We start from the raw sequence: 13,371 nt of genomic DNA, 5'->3' as shown, positions 1-13,371 counted from the left end.
GTGTTGCCTCTGTTGTCATTCTAGGGACTGTATTTCCTACTATGTTTTCAGGGCTCGTGTCTTAGAGGTCTTTGGACACTGTTAAGTAATGCTAGTCATGCAGAATACAAAAAAAAATCCTCAATCATTTTCTCAAAACAACCTGCTGTGGTTCTTTACACATCCAAAGGAAAGGTCAAACTCTACTTTTCACTGTGCACCAGAGGATAAAAGTAAAGCTGAGTAATGATTTGGAGCAAAAGACCCGGGAGCAGTGAGGCTTTGCACAAAGATCAAGAGAAGAAAAATAACTTGTAGTTAACTGTTAATTGTAGTTAACTTGTAGTTAATATTAAGGATTTTATTGCCCATGTTACTCTGGGGAAATATGACCCAATACCAATGGCTGGTGCTACTATCTCCTCCATTTTTTTCTGCACTGTCCCAATCCTTCAGTTTCTCACTTCTTCCTCCTCCTTTTCTTCCCTCCTGAGATGCTTCACCAGCTTTCTCTTCTTCACCAGTTTTCTCTTTCGTGTACAAAAACGAACAGTAGTGAAATGGATAATTTTGATAGCAAAGTGCCTTTATTTTAAACTGGGTACCTTCCTCTGCTAATAGTTGTTTGAAAGCAATACTCAGTAGCATTGTTATATCAAAGAATTTGGCCCTGAACTTCACTGAGATTAGCAGGGGCTGTGCAGTTCACATCTCATTGCCCTGTTTGTTTCTGAGCACCTTGAGGTTCAAGAAGATGGTGCAGCATTGTTTTGCCTCTGCTTTGTGTTCGCAAGATTCTCTTTACAGTCCTGAGGACTATAAGCTTGTGTTTTACAAAGTGTGAGATGATGGCACCTTGGGGGTTATATTTGGCATGTCAGGACTTTTACTTCCAGTGTATATCTGAAAGTAGCATTGTGTGTGATTCCCGCAGCAAATATTTTGACCCTGGTTGTGCTGTCTTGTAACATGCCGAAGACCAGCTCCTTGCTTGGTGTAATTTGATAGTGCGGTCGGAAGAGCTAAATCCAACTGACACCTTGACCAATGGTGTGTGCAAAATACGTTGCTTGATTTCAGGAGTGGTTGTGGGAGCACAAGGAATATAAATTCTGGGATGTGGCAGGAAGCTAGAGAATAGAAACTGTTGGGTTTTGACTGTTTAGTTTCACAGTACGTGGGTGGAAGAGACGGGTGAAGAGGGCAAGTCTGACAGCTGTGACTCTTGTTTCTGAATGGAAGTGCAGTAATTCCCTAGTTCTGGATATGGATTAGAAGAAATCTGGTTTTGCTTATTACCCCCCACCGTCTTTCCTGCTGAAAGCTTGCCCATGTGAAGCTTGTTTAGAAACTCTGTAATGAAATCATGTGTGCAAATCCCATTTTGGGTGTTTGTGCATTTGCGTGTAAAACCTGGGAATTGAAAATGTGATTGGGGAGGGTGGAGAAGTGAAACATTTCTTCTGAGAAGTCGTCAGCAGATGTAATCAACCCTTTTTTGTGAGAGACTTCAGAAACAGACTTCAAAATTAGAGGGTCTGATGCTGGTTTCTCGCTATAAAAAAATGTCCTTTTATTGAATAGGCCACCATATACTTTATGGGTGATGGCAAATTTGCTCAATTACTAAAGCAATTATTAAACATCATTGACAATGCTTTCACTTATTATACCAGTGCAATTATACTTTTACTAGATCTTGTACCAAAAAAGCTTCTGATTATTTTCTGTTTAGACAAGGCAAGTAGTGCTGCAGACCCTAATTAGGGTTTTGGAATAAAGTCAAAACTCTGCATGTGTTTTAAACTTCTCTTGTAAAACAATATAGAATGCCTTCCCATCTTTTTGTAATACGAAAGAGACTAATCTAAAAATATGCTTTGCATATACACAGTAGGGAAGGGTTGTGGCATAACATTTTCAAAGCCTGTTCTTTTCTTGGTTTGCTCTTAGCTCTTAAATGAACCTATACTGTTTCTTCAAAAACCATGAGTTACAAATGAATCTGCAATACTTTGTGACTCCTTGTCCTTTTCCTTCAGACAAAAGGCCCTTTCAATCCATTGTGGAACGGTCACCAATTTTCATGTGGTCATTCAAGAAAAGGACAGTGATTTGCCTTCGTAATAGGCCTTTCAGTACTCTCTGTGGTGGTTTGCTGACTAAAAAAATGTCTATGGCTGTGTACTGTGTCCAGTGTTTAAATTACTGATTACTCTCCAAGTGTTGGAAAGGTAAGAGTTCAAATGGCAAAGAAGCATCACCTGTTTGTGAATACCACTGTGCTGCTGCTCAGACTTGGGGACAGATTTTGGCATGTGTAAACTGGTACAGTTTTATTTGATATTCATTGACTGAAGGTTTGTTCTACTTCTTGTTTTTATAAGTGGTAACTTAAATCTGGTGTTTCTATAAACTTCTATGAGGGCTGGTGCTGTTTTTTGTTTTGTCATTGAGTGATGTTATCTGTTTGTGCTGTGCATGGCCAAGTGGACTGCAAGTATGCTTTCTTGGGAGGTGACTATCCTTGAAAGTTGTGGGTGTGTTTTGAGTTAACATTAAAGAAGCTGCTATCACTATTGTGTTGACAGCGCAGTCTCACTGAGTTGTTACCCTTCTGTGCTGGTAAGGCCAACCTGCCTGGCAGCATTTCAGAATAAACACCCCACATTCAGGGCAGGTAGGCTGGTGTTTGTTGTCCCAACCTTATGTAAAATGCACGTAAGAATTTAGGGGGGTTGTCTGAATCTTACCTGGAACAGCACCAAAAGATAGTGTTTGTGCTATGAGACATTTCTGAATTGTGGTAGCTCTTCAGGATCCTGTCTGATTTTGTTAGAAACCTGTGCAGAGCTTGCCCTGAAGGTTCAGTGCTGGGGTGTCTGCCTGAGTGCTTTCAGTGGCATGTGGCTTTTATTGCTGCTGAAGACTGATGCTTGCTGACAGCTAATGGGGTGGCAGATCAGGACTTGAGGCTTTCTTATGGGTTTAGGTACAACTGCCAAGAAATAATGTTTGGGCTTTGGATGTCTCTAAGCTCAAGCACGTACTCAAGTGGTTCTTTCAGACTGAATTTCTTCTTACTAATATATAAAACCAGCTTTCAGTAGGTACTGTCCTACACATGTCCAGTTTGTGGCTTCCACTTCTGCACTACACTTAAACTGTCCACTTTTAGTATTTGAATTACAGAGCTCTGTATGGTTCTCTGTGTAAAATTAAATGCAGCAAAAGCCTTGCACATGCAGTCTGGGTGTGGTGCTACTTCTGAGTGGGAATATAGTCAGAGACTGGTTTATACTAGAGGTGGAAAAACCTACAAGTCCAAAAATGTCATCGCTGTGGGACTTCTCCTTTCTGTGTTGATGAAGGGAATAACTATCTTGTGCAGTAATAGTAGCCTGTGCAGGATTTTATTTAGTGATCTTTAGGACTCAGTCTGAATGAAATGTTGCCTTTTTTTGTAATTCTGTGTTCCAATAATAACTTAGTGCTGGCTAGAAATTGTTTTGAGTTGGCTGGTTTGTTAAGCTGCTGGTGTGAAGTTGTGCTTTGGTGTTAGGATCAGAGCTTGTGCTTCTTGCTCTGGAATCGAGGAGAGGGATGGTGCGGAGATAGACTGCTTGCATAGCACTTGGGTGGAGAGAGGCTTCCCCATCTGTTCCTGCAGCTCCTGAGGTTTCCCATGCACTGCAGCCACTTTGTTACTAGAGTGAAAGAGGGAAACCTACATATCATTAAAATCCTCAAAGAATTGAGGGTTTCTTCCTGCACATTAGTCAAATTACATTGTATACAAACACAGTGGAAACTGGAAAGGATTGGATGATTCATCCGGCCAACAGAGAGGCAGCCAGGTCTGAAATGTACAGAAAGAACAGCAGAAAGGAGTTACAAGATCAGGTGTACTATGAGATGCACAGAGCTGTCATGTGGGTAGGGCAAGAGGTATATCTGCCAATGGTGCCCTGAAGAGGTCTGCAGTGTGAGGCAAATATAAATGAACTAGAGCAGCTGCTGTGGCTGTGTAGGAAGAGTGCCCAGAGGCTTGTAGAAGAGAGCGGAAGATGGTGGTTGGAAGGAGCCTTGGTGAGGGAGGAAGGTCAGGGAAGATCCCAGGGGTGGAAAGGAGCTCTGGCAGTCAGTGGCCACCAGGTTTTTGACCATGTCTGTTTAGATACTCTAGTGGGAATGGAATCTTGTGAGGTGAGGGTGAAACAGGGGAATTACAGGGAATATCTTTACTGTGTAATGCAATGATGGTAATACAAGATCAGGGCTTCCCTGGCCCTGATGGTGTTTTCCTCAGGTTTGGCCGTTTGGTTAAGGATGTGATGGAAATGATGGGCTTGCAGCAGTTCATGTGTTACTGATTTAGAGCCAGATTCTCTTGGGGCCTATGCTTACTGAAATCCACAGATACAGTCTGGCCCATTGTCATTTCTTCCTTGTCACTCAATAAAAACAGTTCTCCCTTTATCTGTTGCTAAAACTACACACCTGTCTTTAATATCTGTGCTTTTGTGCCTCATTGACCTACATAGGCCGATTTTTTTTTTACTGAATTGCTGGTGGATTGAAAGGTTTTGCAGAAGGCTAGAGAACATGGTTGGCATAGGGTTGACTACGGTAGCAGCACTGACTTTTTTTTTAATGTGGTAATTATTATTTTATCCTGAAAGAAGTAAAATAAATATCCAAACAGCGATGTGTTGGGAAGACCTTGAGCTGAGCAGAAATTCAGTTTTACATCAGAAGAGCTCTGACTTTCTACTGTTTATCTGTGTGAAAGGGGACTATGGAAAATGTCATAATTTTTCTGGCACGTGCTGAAGACAGGAAATCCTCAACATCAGTGGAGTTGCACTTTTGTGATACTGGTTTAAAATCAGTATCCTGCCATATGATCTTTTTAATATTTATATTAAATTCTCCTTTTTTGTGTGTGTTGTTATTTTTTACATTAAGTTTACTGGGCTTTTTGATGTTCTAATGGTGTACTACTGGGTCTGTATCACAGTATGGCCTGTAACCTCACAATTTTTTTTCCTGTAATGAGACACAAGCCCTTCACATGTCTGAAATAGGTGTAGTCTAGGTCCTCTGCAGCATATTTCCTGGTGAAGGGATATTTCAAACTAAGGTCCTGTCAGAACTCTATATGTTTTAGAAGTTTTGCAGCACTTTTGATGTGAGTAGGAGTTTGGCTCTGTCCTTAGCCAAGAATACAGCATGAGAGACACATCCATGGAGCAGACTGCAGCAGTGTGCTGCCTTTCACTCCACTACTCCTGTGTTTATGTAGTGCACAGTCCTGAAACTTGTTCTGTGAGAGGGCTTACACAGAGTGTTTCGGGATGAAGAGTACTCTATAATGTGAAGTGTTGTATTTTATTTGTAGTAAAGAGAGTAAGCCTACAAAACCAAGCAAGTTCTGAACAAGGACAGGCATTTGGCAGTCTGGAAAGTCACTCTGCTGTTGCCTAATGGCAACAGATGGTCATGTATGTAAATTCATCCATTGCACTGCCATCACTTGACAAAGAATGATGGGTTGCCTTTCTCTAACTGGCCAAGTTGAGGTTCCCATGTTAGCATTTTAACACGTGATTCGCTTCTCTTAAGTTACACTGTATCCAACACTGATTATTTTGCACACTACCCTATAGATGAAGAAAGGTTGGAAACTTCTAATTGCTTTGCGGTGTTGAATTTTCAGAGATGTTGAGTGCAGAAAGTTTTAATTGGAATTGTGTGTAGTCAGGTCCTCTGAAAATCAGGCTGTAGGTGAGTGGTCATACCTTCCAAAGCATTTTAATGAGAGTTGCCAAAGAGCAAAACCAGATTTATTAAGCTATAACAAGGACCTTGTTAAATGGAAGAAGGATCGTCTTGCAGTTGCAAGGTCTATTAAACTGCAAAAAGGTTAGTCATTACCATTGTTGCATCATATTAAAGGAATGAAGTAATGTAAATGCAATCATTAATGAAATTGAATAGCACACCTTTAAACTATCATGCACTATTTTAAGTGAATATCTTCTTCCTTTTGGAGAGCAGCTCAGCCTGATATTGAAGATTCATTTTCTGTAAATTAAAAAAGAAAAAAGTCAAGATCACTGTTACTTATGACAAAAAAATAGATATTTTGTATCATGGTATAGTGCTCATTGTGGGCTGAACTTAGCCTACCAGGCTGTGCATCCTCACTCAGCTGCCTGCGAAGTTTGGTGGGGGTGTTGGGGGATATGGTGTAGGGGAGAACTTTGTAGAGTAGGGTAGATGGTTGGACTCAATGATCCCAAGGGTCTCTTCCAACCGAGACAATTCTATGATTCTAAGTTAGAGCCCAACTCTTCAGAAGTGGTTTAATAGAGGGAAATGGTCAAACAACACTGTAGCGAGGGCTGTTTTCTGCAGTACCAAAAGACCTGGGCAAGGACAACTCATTTTAAAATCTTGGGCTGTAAGGTAGCAGTGTGATGAATGTGCTTTGCTACACGTGTATGGGAGCAAGGCTCTTGTAGAGCTGCATTCTTCCTGCAGGCCTTATGGCAGGCATGGGGAACCGCTGGAATTGGTGCCAGCTGGCAGCTGGAGTGGTTGGGATGACTGTGTTGCTGAGTGTGCTGGTTTTGTTGGATTTTGTCTTTAAACAAATTTGGTACTAGACTCCATAAAAGGCTTTGCTTTTTGCTAATTTAGGATTTTTCTGGGAGGGACCTCAGGGGCTGTTATGCACTACATTTTTGGACATTTTCACATTGCAGTACTGGCCACAGAAGAGAGCTTTGGGAAGGAATCTGCTGTTAATTGAAATGGAAAATATAGAGATACACTATATAGGCTCTTGAACAGCAGATGGGCTCCTTAAGAGAAAGGCCATAAATTATTAACCCTCCTTATCAATACAAATGCATAATGGTACCTGTTCATGGATTAAAGGTTAAAAAAAAGAAAAAAACCAAACAAAAAAACTCCACAACCAAGGAACAACCCCCCCCCACACACACACACACAGGAAAAAAAAAAAAAAAAAAAGACTAAACCACAGACACATTAAAAAGTATACAAATAAACTGTGTGTAGTTGAAGGAAGCATCCAAAGAGTGGTCAGATGGCAGTGATGGAATGGGTCTATATCAACCACTCATATTCAGCGCTATCTGAACTCTGCTACATAAGATTTTCAACACGCCATACAAGAAAGTCTAAGAAGTGTATGCATGATCTATCTCATTATACATACAGAGATAAAGACAGCATAATTTACTCTGGTCTGACTCTGTAAGCTTTTTTATATAACAGCTTTAAATTTTCATGTAGCTTCTTCCTTGAAAGAGTCTACTAGATTTACCTTCCTATAGTTTGATTCTGCATCAGGATCAACCTAGGAGGAGGAATGGGGCCCAACCCTTGCCTGTTTCTAGCTGTCTCCCCAGATTTTTTGGAACACTGTTTCTATATTCAGGATATAGGCTGAAACATGGAGCCATCCAGGAGTCTATTTGCTTTTGATTAGAATCTAGGGTTTTTTTGTTGTTTTTAAAACAAAATATGAAAAAAAAAGTTGTTAATTTTTGCCTCGAAGTAGGTAATGAATTCAGGGTGATAATTTGTATAAAAAATTTGGCCTGAAGTCATGTGAAGTAAGTGAGTTCTCCTAATTCCTTGAAAGGAGAAGCCAAGAAGAGAACTGCTAATAAGGTCCTAACCATTGTGTGTTAACAGCCATGTGATAATATTCATGTGATATTACTGACAGATGTGAACATTCCTCCGTGAGAAATATAAAGAGCTTAAGTGTGCTGAACTTCTCATCACTAAAATGAAAGGCCATAGAAGAAAAACATTCATACAGAAAGTGCATCTTTCAGAACTGTTACAAAAATGGCTCTGCAATTCCATTTCATATGCAATATGTATGTAAAGAGTAGGGCCAAAGCAACTACTGGATCTCTGGAAACTTGTCTGTGTTGATTAATAAGTGTTCGTTTCTTAGTAACAATTTCTCTTGTGGCATTAATTCTTTAGAAATCCCATTCTAGTTGTAGAGGAATTAATTTGCCAGTTTCTAAGTTTGTCTCTTACATAAAACATGAAAAAATACATGACTAAACAGTACTCTGTTCTATTGGTTTAAGTAAAGTTTATTAAACAACCTGGATCACAGGTCCTGCCCAGCCCTGGCTACGTCGCCTCCCTCATCCCAGCTCCCTTGCTGGGGCTTTACTTTGATCAAGTTCTGAATTACTAAATTATTATTTGATTAATTGTTGGGCTTTTTGTTTGGGTTTTTTTTTGTTGTTTTTTTTTTCCCCCAATGGCTCTATTCATTACCCTCCCATGATATTATAGTAGTCAAATTTAGGTCAAAGTATATCCTAAGGATAGGCTATGTTTCCAGAAGCCTTCTCTTACTTAAATGCCAGGGATGTGTGAGGGACCAGCTAATGGTATTTCTCGTAAACTGTTGGACTTTATATTCTAGTTCTGTCTTAAGGTTCCTAGTACTTTTATATAATAAATATTATAAAATAACTATATATTGATATATCTAGACATACCTAAAGTTTGAAGGTTTTCCTTAAATTTCTGTGATTGTTTTACTTAACCAAAAAGCAACAGCGCTGAAGGAAGATGGTTTCTTAGAAAAAAATAATGTTTCTTCTCATCTCCATTTACTTTTTCTTTAGAGAAGATGTAATTAAAGTAGTAATTAAAGTGTATGTTTTGGAAGTATTCTAGTCTGAATAGGAATTGAAATTAAAAATTTAGAAGTCTGCTTTTTTTCTTTCCTTTTTTTCTTTCTCTTCCTTCTAAGCTTGTTCCTGAAATCATGCCATGCCTCCAGTCAATTCTGCATGCAAAGTAGCATTCACCTAACACACCATTTCTGATTAGTGGGTCTTATCATGCTTTGGGTATGTCAGCTCCCTAATCAGATACTGCTGGCAGGAAATAACCGTGAGGAGTGACAGCAGTGGATTTTCAGCCATGCTTCAGGGCTGGCTTGGATACTAACAATTCACTGTTAGTATCATTTGTGTTAAATGAGGCATTTCATTATATACAAGATGTGAAAGGATGTAATCATTTCACTCTTACTTTGTAACTTGGTAATTCTGCTTTTAATGGTCAGCTTTTACAATGTGCTGGAGTCCTGAAAATGCACCTGGAGTTGCTTGTATGGCTTCTCAAATTCACTTGGAGAAGAGATGTATTTATGTACTAAGGTGGCTTATTTTTAACATACTGGTGATCAAGGTAGTGAGGCAGCATGTGTGTCTGAAATCTGCAGGTATGGATGTTAAGGTGCAGACGTGAAAGCTTCAGTTACTCATAATGAGGACTAGAGTTAAAAGGATGATGTTGAGTCGATTTCATGGGTGATGTGAGCAGAGCCTATATCATGCAGGTCCATCTGTGAAAGTCAGGAGAACTTGGAAACAAGAAAGGTAGGTTTAGTCATATTTATTTTTATTCTTTTACTTAAGCAGCAAAAATCTTAGGAAATAAAATGGAAAAAAAAAAAACACATCAATACACTGTGCGTTTGCAAAGCTAAAACAAACAGACCTCTTATAGTTCGCAAAGCAAAGGTTGGGTTAGAGATAGTAGCTTGGCCACGTTGCATGCACATTAAGTTTTCCGTGCAACTTTCTGTCATTAAATGTAATGTTACTTTTTTAGTGTACCATAAAATATGCAGACTATGTCTTGTGGGTGAGAGGATATTACTTTACTCTTGGTATCTTAAAGGCACTTGGAGCAGAGGTGCCAAGTCATAAGTTAGTTGCTGAGGCTCAGTGTCAGCAGTAAATAGATGTTTGTTCCTAAGAAAATAAATACAGACAGGAGTTCTGAATAAGTGATCCATACAGAAGGTGCTATGCCAATAAACTTGGGCAAACTGATTTCCTTTAGCGTACAGTGTATCTGATTTCAGTGAAGGCATTACAGATTTGTACCAGCACTCACTTTTATCCAAACTCATTAGCAGAAAAGAAAACTAAACTGTATTTTTGCTTTAATTTAGCCAAATTCCTTCATCAGTAAAAGACTGACACAAATGTTTCATCTGAAGCCCAGGCCAAAATATTTTAAATCATCAAAAAAACCCAGTACGTTCCAGCGTGAGAAGTTTGCTTCAAAACTTTGGGGGTTATTTTATTATTTGTATGTCATCCCCATAAAAATGCTGCTTTGACGTACAGATTAGTGTTTCATGGAACCTTCTCTCTTAGGGCTGTGAGAGCTCTGCGTGTTTTCCTTTGTGATGTGAAATACCACATGGGAATGAGATCTCGTTTACACCCATGACTGAGTCTGACCAAGATCCCCTGGGTAATTTTGCTTCTCCTTCCTATTAAAACTTCAAAAGAGGCTAGAGTTATATTTGTATTTGTAAATTGATTTCATTATTCATTTCTGTTCATTATGATACCATTCTTAGAATTTCTATGCAACAAGAAAAGAGGCTATTTCCTCACTCTAAATGGAGAGAAATAAGGGTTGGAGTTTTATATAAAAAGGAATATATCTAATCCCAGGAGCTCTGTACTATAAAACATGCTTCATGGTTGTGTTCAGTTCTTGTAGGAGTGTCAGGAAGGAGAAGTGTGAGAAACTGCTGAGACAATAGCTGGCTGGGAGTTCTCAGTCCTTCTCCTTTCCAGAGATCAGGTCAGCTAGGATGGAGTGAGGTGGAATCAGACTTGAGGATCCCATTGCCGTTGCAGTATTGGGCCCTGGGCAAAGTGGGTGCTCTCTGAGCAGCATGCAGTACCTGCTCCAATGGGTGATGCAGAGTGTGCATCCCTCAACTGAGCTATCTTCCAGTAAGAATTCCCAGGAGATGCTGTCTCCTTCCTTGGACTTCATGTCCACTTACATTGTCATAAAGGGAGAAGCAGCACTGTCATTATGACATGACCTAGTGTTGATGAAAAGTTCTGCTTTTCACATTCATGGTGTGATGTTTTTTTTCATAAGCACAGTGAGGTTGGCAGTAGACCAAGTCCCCTGAAGCCCCCTTATCTCTGGGTCCTCCTGTAACTTGGAGGGGACATCTTTAGATGTGGTATCTAGTTGGGGCTTTTTGGCGATTTAAATTCTTATTTATTGTAGTCTCTGATATTGGGTAGAACATGGTAAAACCTAGTATTGAGTGGGTGTTAGCATCAGAAAAAGTTGTAAACCTGTTCCTCGGGATTGAGCTTTTTAATGCATCTTGTAGACTTCACGATATCTGCATATTTCATGTGTTAAGTGCATGTCTGCTATAGCTGTACTATATTGCTTTTGGTGCTGATCTTACTGCCTTACCTGTGGTATTAAGCCGCTGTGATGCTGTCTACTAAATTGCAGCATAAACTCAGCATCTGCAGCCTTGATGCATTATCCACCACACATTTATTATGTTCGGTCAATATCCTTTGTCTCCTAAGATAATCCCACATTTAGTTAAAAGCACATGCTGTCAGATGTATTTTCTCTGCCTACTGCTTATTTGGATAACCAAATAAGTTTTTAAGAAAGCATCATTTCCATACTTTTCTTTCTCAGAATATGGTTATGTCCTGAAATGTGTACACACAAATATATACATTGGCTTTGTTATTAAGAAAATGACTATTTTGGTTTTGGAGCAGTAAAAAAAATTGCTTTATAGAGTGCTGAATAAAAAACATTTGACAGAGCAAGGGCACAACTGATTTTGCTTAAGTGTGCAAAATATGAAGTAATACTTCCTTCAGAAGCTTCTGTCCTTCTGTTGGGAGACCGAAGACAGATTACAGGGAGAATGTGCCAGTTTGAAAAAAGTGATGATTGCACTTTAATTGAAAATGAGGTATTTCAACTGTCATTAATTGTAGAAGTAGTAAAATGCTTAATTGTTCTGATTTGCTAGAGGTGAATTGGAGGATAGTTTTTGCCCAGAAAATGACATTGTGCATATTTTTGGAACTTAGTTACACTTTTTATGGTTGTCTTTTTAGAATTATTTATAAGGTTATGTTCTGTCTAAACTAACATACTCAAATTTACATGGCTCCACACTGAATTTTCCATTAAAACTATGGAGATTACTTTTAACTTATTAACACTTATGCTGTCTGAGACATAGTATTTTCAAGTTCTCAAGCCTCAGTAAGGAAGTTTTCCTGGCAGATTGACCTTTCAATGTGCAAAAACGGCAAGTAAAACTCACAGTGGACTCCCAAGGGGCAGCAAAAATCAGTTCATGCCTCTGGGTGAAAACTACCACCCCCTCTGGAGAGTCCACAGATTGTGTGGAATCTTTTTCTTATTCTTAGGATCTTGTGGCTCCTGAGGTATACAAAAATGGAGAACCCATAGCTCATCTAGGCACTGAACATATCCTGGCTCATCAGGGTATCAGCAATTGTCTTAACCAGGGCTATTCAGCTTTGTGGTGTTGCTTGGTTACCATCATTCCCACAACTCTCAAATAAAGCAAAGCAAATGTAAAAATAAAAAAACCCAACCAAAAAACCCCAAACTGGTTTCTATTTATGGGCTAGGCTACTATACAGATCCAAACAAAACAGAATTGTAAATCCTCTACAGCTTCTTTAATGATCACTTTTTTCCTCAAGTATTCCACTTGGCTACTCACAAAGGCTTTCTATTTTAAATATGTTTTTTCAGTATATTGCACTACTTCTAGGATTCTGCACAAACTCATTAAGTTCAGAAGCTGGAATCCTGACTGGAAGCAAGGAATAACAAATAATGGCTTGTGTCATCGGGCAGTCTTGCAAAGTCCAGCTGGGATGCTGCCTTTTCAGATACACTTTATGTGCATCCTCAGTTCCAGGGCAGGGAAAAGGGCAAAGCTTAGCTTGGAATGTGTTAGGGAATGTTTTCGTTAGTAATGAAGAACTTTCATAACCATTTGGCTGAGGATCTCATGTCATTTTGTGAATATTTCTGAATGTAACTTCAGAAGTCCTCTCCTGCCCTTAGGGAGTAATTTTGGCATGTGGACTCATGTGTTTCAGGAAAAACTCTCATCTTAAATCCAATTAGCTGGTCTTAACAAGGTATAACACTTTGTTATACACTCTTAACATTCTGAGAACTGAATATAGCATTGCTATTCTGTTGTCATCCCTGTTCCACAGAAGAATTCTGCAAAATGAAGAGTATAATTTTTTTTATTACCTTCAGGCTGAAAGAGATAACTCTGAGACAGGCATTCTACTGAGACATTACAAATGAGTATAAATTTATTTTAATGAAGTTAATTCCCAAAATAAGGCTTCTCTGGGAATGTGTGGATGAGTTTCTTGCTGAACAGAGAGCTTTCCGTAAATCCGCTAGGGTCGTTAACAGTGTACATAGCGTTGACTACAGAAAAGCTTT

This window comes from Vanellus vanellus, assembly GCF_965231255.1.
Source record: "Vanellus vanellus genome assembly, chromosome: 5".
NCBI classification, from domain to species: domain Eukaryota; kingdom Metazoa; phylum Chordata; class Aves; order Charadriiformes; family Charadriidae; genus Vanellus; species Vanellus vanellus.
This window is presented reverse-complemented; position numbering follows the sequence as displayed.